Source organism: Dipodomys spectabilis, unplaced genomic scaffold, assembly GCF_019054845.1.
Source record: "Dipodomys spectabilis isolate Male_0828 unplaced genomic scaffold, ASM1905484v1 ptg000408l, whole genome shotgun sequence".
Lineage (NCBI taxonomy): Eukaryota > Metazoa > Chordata > Mammalia > Rodentia > Heteromyidae > Dipodomys > Dipodomys spectabilis.
The window spans coordinates 1,671,994-1,681,819 of record NW_024871085.1 but is presented as its reverse complement, the minus strand read 5'-3'; positions in this window follow the sequence as shown (position 1 = coordinate 1,681,819).

The window sequence follows — 9,826 nt, the reverse complement described above, 5'->3', positions numbered from 1 at the left end:
CTGTTGAGCTAATGGAGAGAAGGAAGGTTTAGAGGAGCATCAAAGGAAGCCCCTTACTTTTGGCTACAAGTACCAGAGAGAAGACTGAATCAATTCGTTTTGGTAGTAAGGTAACAGGTGCCCACTATTCATTTATTTTATTATTTTTTTGTGAGTCCCAGGGCTTGGATTTAGGGCTTCGGTGTCATCCCTGAGCTTGTTTCATTCAAGGCTGAGGCACTACCACTTGAGCCACAGCACCATATCTAGATTTTTTCTGGTGGGGGGAGGTGGTTTTTGGGAGATAAGAATATCACAGACTTTGCTGCCTGTGCTGGCCCTTAGTCATGACCTTCAGACCTCAACCTCCCGAATAGCCAGGATGATGGGTGGGAGACCCAGTACCTGATGGCCATCATCCATTTATATTCCTCTAGGGCCAGTGCCAGCCACCTGCACTGCACCCCTCTTGTTGTGAATGGGAAGTAATCATGGGTGGGTTTGATACTTCAACAGCCTGCCTACTTACCTTTGAGCATTGTTCCTGATCAGTTTGATGGCAGCTACTTCCTTATCCACAACAATGACTTGGCTCTGTCACAAGAACAAAGGTCAGGTCTGGAGTCTTTCCTCTGCACACCACCCACCCTCCCTGAAATGACACACCCCAGCAAAGCAAAGTAGACATAGAGTGAATTCATTTTCTTATAACCAGGGTCTGGCCAGATAGATGGCGGTGAGGATCAGAGGCCCAGGATGGTGCTGGTCAGTTGGACAACACGATGCCTCCTCATCCACTTTCCTTTAACTGTCTTATCAGAAGGTAGTGGGGAAGTACTCAGAGGATGGATGAACAATGAATAACCTTCACGTTCTAGCCCGGGCACAGAGGGACTTATCTCATGGAGCTATTTCAACAGGCTGAGCAAGACAGCTCCTGAACCACAGCCCAGCTCAAGAATAAGAGGGCTACCGTGGGTCCCAGCCACATGGAGACGCTGAGCCACCTCCTCCAGGACCCATTCAATCAGTTCCTGAAATAGAGAGAGAGAGAGAGGAAGAAGGAAAGAAAGAAAGAAAGAAAGAAAGAAAGAAAGAAAGAAAGAAAGAAAGAAAGGAAGGAAGGAAGGAAGGAAGGAAGGAAGGAAGGAAGGAAGGAAGGAAGGAAGGAAGGAAGGAAGGAAGGAAGGAAGGAAGGAAGGAAGGAAGGAAGGGAGAAAGAAAGAAAAAAAGAAAGAAAGAGAGAGAGAGAGAGAGAGAAAGTCAGAATTGGACTTAGGCCTGTTGCCAGTGGCACAGGCATAATGCTATAGAGGAAGCTGAGATATGAGGATCATGGTTTTTAGCCAGCGCAGGCAGGAATGATCTGTGAGACTCTTATCTCCAAAGAACCACCAGAAATCCAGAAGTGGTGCTGGGGGCTCAAGTGGTAGAGCGCCTGCCTTGAACTGAAGAGCTTGAAGACAGCACCCAGGACCAGAATTCAAGCCCCTGGACTGACAAGAAGTGGACTTTTCACCACAACAAGTGGAATAGCAGCTATTGTCATGGGGAGCATGGCAGAGAACTCAGTCAGCTTCCTGTAAGCTGGGGGTCATAAATAGGTCACCCAGCTTCTTCGTGCCTCATTTTATCCAGCTGCAAAACTGAACAGTGAAGGATCCCCTTCCACATGCAGATAGGGTAAGGATGAAAGAGAGCCATGTTTTGTTTTATAATCCCATACCTTTTGCGTGATAAATAAGAGGTCCCATCTGAGCCCTTGCAGGGTATCTTCCTGTCATATGCTCACAGAATTTCCAAGAACCATATCTGGCAACCACTCCTTCTATGCCTGGCCCTGCCCCAGGGATCTCCCTATATTGATCCCTTGTTTCCTTGCAACTGTCCCAGGAGGATCCTTAGGTCCGATGGTCAAGGTACAGTGCTTCACCTGTGGTCAAGAATCAGCTGCTGTGTACTAAGAGTTTGGGACAATCCATCTAAACCTATGACTAAACGTGGCACTACCTGTCTAGCATCCCAATACAGAGAACCAGTCATGGTGGCCCACACTTGTCACAGGAGGATCTTGATCCAGCCCAGCCTGATCATATATTGACTCTCTATCTCGGAAATGCCCAAGACAGAAAGGCTTGGCTTTCATGGTAGAGTACCTGACTGGCAAGCCTAAGGCGTTGAGTTGAAACCCTAATATACCAAAATGAATAAGAGGCCCATTGCCAGAGGCTCATGCCTATAATCCTAGATACTCAGTAGGCTGAGATCTGAAGATCATAGGTCAAGGTTTAAAATAGAGTTGGCCTCACCCATCAGACCTCATGATGAGAAGACCCAGAATCTGATCCATCCAGTGCGCTCCATGCAAACAGAGCTGGTATCCTTACTAAGTGCTGGCCATGCTCTCTGTCCCCCTGGGGAGCCACCCCCTGCGGGCCGCACCCCCAGGTCCTCCCAAGCTCCCTCTGCCACCAACCAGGGACAAGGGAGTAGACAGCTCCAGGGAACACCGATCCCTTGGTCTTATAATTTATGCCTTTCACCGATCCAAGCCCCAAAACCTAAGACACAACATCCATGCACCCCCCCCAAAGATAGCAGTTAGATGTTACCCGAAGGTTCCAGAGCTAATTCTTACAACCCACTTCTACACACACACACACACACACACACACACACACACACACAGAAATCCGGCACAGGTGGTTCATGTCTGTCATCCTAGCTACTCAGGAGGTTGTGGATGATTACAGTTCAATGCCAGCCCATGCAGGAAAGGCTCTGAGGCTCTTACCTCAGTGAACTACCAAATAGATAGAAATGGACCTGTGGCTCAAGTGTCAGAGCACTAGCTTTGAGTTCAGAAGGTCAGGAAGAACACCTATGCCCTGAGTTCAAGACCCAGTTCTTCTAACTACAAACAGACAGACACAGACACATGACAAACACATACACACACACACACACACACACACACACACACACACACACAAACACATACACACACACACACAAACACACACAAACACACACACACACACACACACACACACACACACACACACACATGGACAGCCCAAGGCTTCAGCAGTCCCTGAGGACAGAACAATGAACTCATTCCATTAGGATCACATCCAATCCCCAAGAAGGTGGCACTATTGACCTCAGACCCACTGTAGACAAAACATTGAGCCTCTCACATATCTGGAACGTCTCATAGACCAGCATGGCATTTCATACCGTACACACTGCTATGCAGAAAACTTAGCCACCTCTTTTTTTGTTGTTGCTCATGGGGTTTGAACTATGGGCCAGGTCACTGTCCCTCAGATTTTCAGCTGAAGGTGAGCACTCTCTCACTTAAGCCACAGCACCACTTCCTGTTCTCTGGTGGTCCATTGGACATCAAGTCTCACAAACTTTTCTGCCCAAGCTGGCTCTGAACAATGGTCTTCACATCTCAGCCTTCTGAGTAGCTAGGATGACAGTTGTGAGCCACTGGCGACTTCCGGTTTCAGCCACCTTTACATACCCAGAGGAAAACCATCTCATAAGGCCACAAACTCCTTGCAACACTTCACTTCAGACTTTGTCACCAAGCATCCAAATTCATCCTTTATTGGAGAGAATACAGACACAGCTATCCCACCCCTGCACCCATTCGCCCACTCCCTGCCTGCCACAAGCCACGTCCTCTAGAAGCTGTGCTTTCAAGCTGGGATAAACTTGGGGAGTTCTTAGAAATGTCTGTACAGTGGGGCAAACACCTAGTCTCCCAACCACAGCACCCCCTTCTTCGTCCCTCCCACACATGGACCATCCTTTTCAGGCAAATGTGTTTTACTTTCTTTCATTTTTCAGTTGTGGGGCTTGAACCCTAGGCCTGGGTGCTGTCCCTGAGCATTTCAGCTCAAGGTGAGCACTCTACTACTTAAGTCACAACACAACACCACTTGTGCTTTTCTGGTGGTTCGTTGGAGATAAGAGCTTCAGGGCTTTTTCTGCCCAGGCTGGCTTTGACCCCTGATCCTCACATCTCACCTCCTGATTACCTAGGAAGACAGTCATGAGCTAGTACCACCTGGCCAATGATACTTTTCTTTGCCTGTCATCCTATCCTCTCAGGAGACTGAGATCTGAAGACTGCAGTTGGATGCCACCCTTGGCAACAAAGTCCATGAGAACTCTTTATCTCCAATTATAAACACCCAAACAAGTTGGAAGTGGAGCTGTGGCTCAAATAGTAGAGTGCTAGCTTTGAGTATAAATGACAAGGGATAGGACCCAGTCCCTAGTTTCAAGCTTTTTCTAGCAAAGATGCACCCAAGAAAGGGAAACGGGTGGGCATACAGGAGCTGAAAGCTCACACATAATACTCAAGACTCCCAGAACAGACCCCATCCTGCTCTGATTCTCTTGATTCTATGTCCTACATCATGGTAATCCTAGATGGAACTTCCCATGCAGCAAGTTAGGATGTTCAAGTACAATCGCATATTCAGGATCCCCTGACCTTATCAAAGACTCAAGATCTCTCACTGTCCTGCCTCTACACTAGTAAGGAAGTAAGGTGTAGTTAACCAACCACAGGATGTGGGAATGAAAGGATTTCTTGGACATGGGACGCAGACACTAGGGCTCCATGTCCCTCTCTCTCACGAAGCAGAAAAGGGCTGATCTATCCCAGGAATTTTCCTGGGTTCTGAGTATCCTCAAAGAAATAACCCTGCTTACAGACCAGTGCCTCTGGTTTTCCCACCAGCCTCTATACAAATCTTCCCCACCTTCAGTTTGCCCTCTCTGAATCCCAGATCTGCCATCTAGGCTAAAGGCTGAACCAGCAAAGAGACCCATCTTTGCCTCTGAGAATGGCATTCACGGGGCCATTGCGCCCCCTAGAGGAAGTCTGGGGCAACAAGGGTCCTTACTCCCACCCTCATTCCCTGGCTGCCCTGTGCTAGTGAAGAGCTTACTTCTGTCTCTGGTGGAGGAAAAGAACGGGGTAGGGGGTGTCAACTTCAGATTGAGCCCTGGAGAGTCCCAGTCGCCAAGGATGTACTGCACAGGCATCCTTCAGTGGACGATAGCCAGGTAGTCAATGGTGAATCCAATGTGCCAGGACTCTTAATAGCAGTGTGGCTGGGTCAAAGGCTCTATCACTTTTGGTCTAGGTTGTCAGGCGAAGTCATGTCTCCAATGTCCTGACACTCCTGACCTGTGATTTTCCTCACTCTTCATGTTCCTGCTTATCCCTTGCTCCCCCCTCGACACTCCCTCACACCACTACCTCCTTAGCTGTTGGACAGCTTGTTCTTATCTGACCAGAAAATGAAGTCATTGGCACCAGGGATGATTGAAACCTGGTGACGACAGCTTGTTCTTATCTGACCAGAAAATGAAGTCATTGGCACCAGGGATGATTGAAACCTGGTGACCCGCCCTGAGTCCTAGTGCCTACCTGAGGCTGCTTCCCTCTGCAGTGGGCTGCCACACAGCTCCTAGATGTCAGCAAGTTGCTGAGGTGTCAGTAGCTTCGTCCTACAAACTGGCTCTAGGCTCTGAAATTGTCCACACATAGATTGTGAATGGTTGGCTCCCTTGATCCTGGGACTCCAAACCAAGGCTCACATGTTCTCCCTTCTTCCTTCCTTTCCTCTTTTTCTCCATCCAGCCTTCCCTCCTCCTTCTCTTTTTTTCTTCCTTTCTCTCACTCCTGGGCCTTGAACTCCGAGCCCAAGTGCTGTCCCTGAGCCTTTTTACTCAAGGCCAACAGACTACGGCTTGAGCCACACATCCACTTCTGGTGTTTTCTTTTTGGTAGTTAGTTGGAGATAAGAGTCTTACAGGCTTTCCTGCCTGAGCCTCAAGCATCGATCCTCCCATCACAGCCTCCTATGTAGCTAAGATGACAGGCATGAAGCACCGGCATCCAGCTCAAACCAAGGTTTCTTTACGTGCTGTGGAACCAGCACTGGAAACTCTCATTGTCTTTGACCCCTCCAGAGCCTGGCACACACTGTAACTCTGTTGGATAAATAAATGAGCATCTGTCTACAAAAATACTACATAAAATCCCATCGCATCCAGGTAAGCATCCAGGTGGATGGACAAAGCCTGATGTAGCTCTCTCACAGTTCCCCCTCCTCCCTCTTCCCACCCTCCTGGTGCCACCAAACATAACTGTTTGGGCTCCGATGATATGATCCACGGTGTACTCGCTGGATTCCGGGGCCTCTGGGATGCCTATCTTCACAAAGATCTCTGGTCAGCAGCTGACCAGCTTTGTGGCTCTCAATTCCCCAGTCAGGAGTGAATGAGGTTGCCATGAGCTGAAGACCAGGCTCAAGGGGCCTACTCTCCTATCCCTGGGGCCAGCCAGGATGGCCCATCAAATCTGGCCCCCGTTTCATGTTGTAGAGAAAGGATCCTGGAGGCATCTTGGGTTTCTGAATCTACCAGAGTCCAGTGCAGGTGCTGAGAATCCTCTCTACTCACAGGTGGCAGGCTAAGGATGGTGAGGTCATAACCTCTTCTCCCCATGACATCCTCAACGTTATGCCTTGGTCGCAGGACCCCCACCAAGAAGACCACCAAGAGTCAGACTCTACAGCTGTTTTGTTTAAACAGGCTGCAGCTGGAGCCTTGTCCTACACTGTGATACAGTGGAGCCCAGGAGGAGAGCCCTGAGCTAAGGATTTACAGGTCTTATAAAGGCACACAACCAGGTGGTTTAGCACCACGTGTTGCTATGCTCTGAAAGAAGCAACAAATGGTCACTGCCTCAAGTATTTTAACCCTTCACTCAACTGTGGTGGTCACACTAGAGAGAGTCAGAGGAGAATCAACAGCTGCCGCATAAAAATAATCAAGGCACGACGTTCATAGCAGGAGATCATCTGGCTTGGAAACTCTGCTTGTGATATTTTGAACGTCATTGATTGTTGGCTGAAATGGTCCGTCTAATTTGACCAATAATCCCAGTTGTTAGTAGAAATTGCCAGCTTCAAGAAAAAAACCCTCTAAAAGGTGGTATTTCATTTGTTCCAATAAAACTTAAAGGTTTCCAAGCCAGGTGCTGGTGGCTCACGCCTGTAATCCTAGCTACTCAGGAGGCTGAGATCCGAGTATCGCTGTTCAAAGCCAGCCCAGGCAGGAAAGACCCTGAGACTCCTATCTCCAATAAACCACCAGAAAACCGGAAGTGGCGCTGTAGCTCAAGTGGTAGAGTGCTTGCCTTGAGCTGAAGAGCTGAGGGACAGTGCCCAGGCCCAGAGTTCAAGCTGCACGACCGACAAAAAAAAAAAAAACGAAAAAAAAGAGAAAACTTAAAGGATTCCAATGTTAGCAGTCCCCTTTTCTTTCCAGACAGCCCACAGCAGGTTACAGAAAATGGCATTCAGTAAGTCCTACCTAACTGCCACGGCCTGATACCGAGCAGGCTCCAGCAGGGGGAATGCATTTGCCTACCACTGCCCAGCTGGAAACAGCACAGGCAGGACACAGATTAGAGTCTGCAGGACACCAGGGAGGACTTCAAACCAGTGCACTCCCCCAGGAGGGAATCCACACCACCAGTGGGGTCCCAGAGCCCCCTGCCTAGATGCCCATGGACACCCTCAATGCCCTTGGTAAGGTTGCCCTCTCATCCTCTGTAGTGGGGAACCATCTGCAATGTCACATCGCTCACCACTTCCCAGAGCCTCCTAGATTCACAGCCCCTGCCCTACTCTCCCCCTCCATCTCCTTCTCTAGTTACATTTGGCAGACACATTCCCAACCCTTGAATTAGCTCCAACTATACAAACGAGAGCAGACTGTCTGGCTGGAAGAGTGCAGCTGTGGTCACACTCGTCTCACAAGCCTTCAGGCTTAAGACAGAAGGTGTCCACTTTGGTCTGTGGTTCACACAGGCCTCCTAGGGAAGACCCACGCAGGCCCAGCAGCTACTGTAGGCTATAGGAAAGGGGGAAGAGAGAGGTGAAAAGGAACATCTACTGAAATCTTGCTCAAAGGAGCCATGAAACAGTGAAGGTGAAAACAAAAATTATGGTTGGTCTCATACTTGGCATTGATGAAAAAAGAACAACAAGTACACACACACACACACACACACACACACACACACACACACACACACAAATCCAGAACAGTGACACAGTGACTGTAGACTCATCCATGCAGCACCTGCAATTTGTCAACTGATCATTCACCTCAGCACTGTCAGGCTCTCTCTCTCTCTCTCTCTCTCTCTCTCTCTCTCTCTCTCTCTCTTTCATGCACTCTCTCTCTCTCTCTCTCTCTCTCACACACACACACACACACTCACACGCTCACACACATAGACTCAGAGTAGTGCCCCTCCTGAGTTTGTTGGTTCCTCATCTGTACAAGTTGGAGCACAGGAGTTCCCTTGTCAGAACCAGGGGCTCGACCCAAGGAAGCACTGCTCTAATCATGCTGAACCACCCTGCCTCTCCCTTTCTTCAGGGCCAGACACCTTCCCTTGGGAATAACCAGCCTTGACACCCCATTCACCAAAACCCTAGACCAGTACTCTGGGTGAAGGAGTCCTGAGACAGGTGGCTCTTCAGAGCCTAGACTGAAAACAAGCAGGAGGTCATGGTGCCCCCAGAGAAGTGTCTGACCCGGGGTCGGGGCAGTGTTGGGTAAATGGATGGGGTCCTAAAGGCTACATACATGGGTGAACTTCCTACTTCCAGCCTAGATGCTTCTGGGTGACTTGGTGGATTCTGGGGGAGGATGAGGAAACCAGATGGACCTGGAGCACCGGCAGATGGTGGCAGAGCTGGGAATTGTGATCACCCTGTTAGTGCTATTGACTGCTGGAGTGGGGGGGACAGGCAGGGTGTACGTGTGTTGGAGGGGCATGTTCTTCCCAAACTTTCACCTTCTATCTGATCCCTAGTGCCCTCACCTCCCTAGTGGGCTCTTCTGGGACCCTCCTCAGTGGAAAGGGTGACCAAGCACAAAAGACAAGGGCTCACACAGAATTGGTGGGGCTATCTTCTGCATCCAACACCTCCCACCCCTCCAAAAAAGGAAAAATCCCAAGAAGGCAGGTGTGGAGTTGCTGCTCCCCACCTCTGACTAATGCCACCAGGTTCTCCCCAGGGAGAGGAAGGGTGCAGATGCATGGCTCTGTGGCTCCCACTGCTCTAGGCCAGGGGCTCAGTGGCACCCCCTCATCACCCATCCCTGCATCTGCCCTTTTGCTGGGACACTGTCCACTAGGGATGGGGGTGGGTTCCCAGGATCAACATCCACTCCCCTACCCCCCATTCCTGGGGCTCATTTGTGGCAGAGTAAGAGCTGGCCTGCCTGGTGCTGGTGAGGTGCGTTTGGGACACAAGAGGGGAGACAGGAGTCACAGGTCTAGGTCTGTGGCAGGTGGAGGGTAGGAGGAGTTTGTGAGGTGCAGACCACGGGCTTCCACTGGGGACTGGGACCTGGTCAGGGCCATAAGGAGGCCAGGGGTACACCATTGCTGGATGACTCCAAGAGGCGCCACTGGTCCAACCTGGCAGCAACCTGTTTCAAATGCAGTGTCACGGGGAGGGCAGGAGAAGGGGCCTGGGCAGGGGCAGACAGGTGGCAGGGCTGAGCTTCTGGTGCAAGGACCTTGGACTCAGGGCCTACCTGGCCTCTAAGCCTCCCTGAGGCTCTGAGACGGATGTGCCTGCTGTGCTGGCTTTGTGTCCTCTGTGCTCCTGGCCCACACCTGTGTTCCTACAGCAGTGGAGGCCAGCCATTGATGCTGCCACCCCTGGTGCATGTGCCTGCTCTTCTCTGCTCTCTCTCTGCCCCACTTCTCACCCAGACTGCCCAG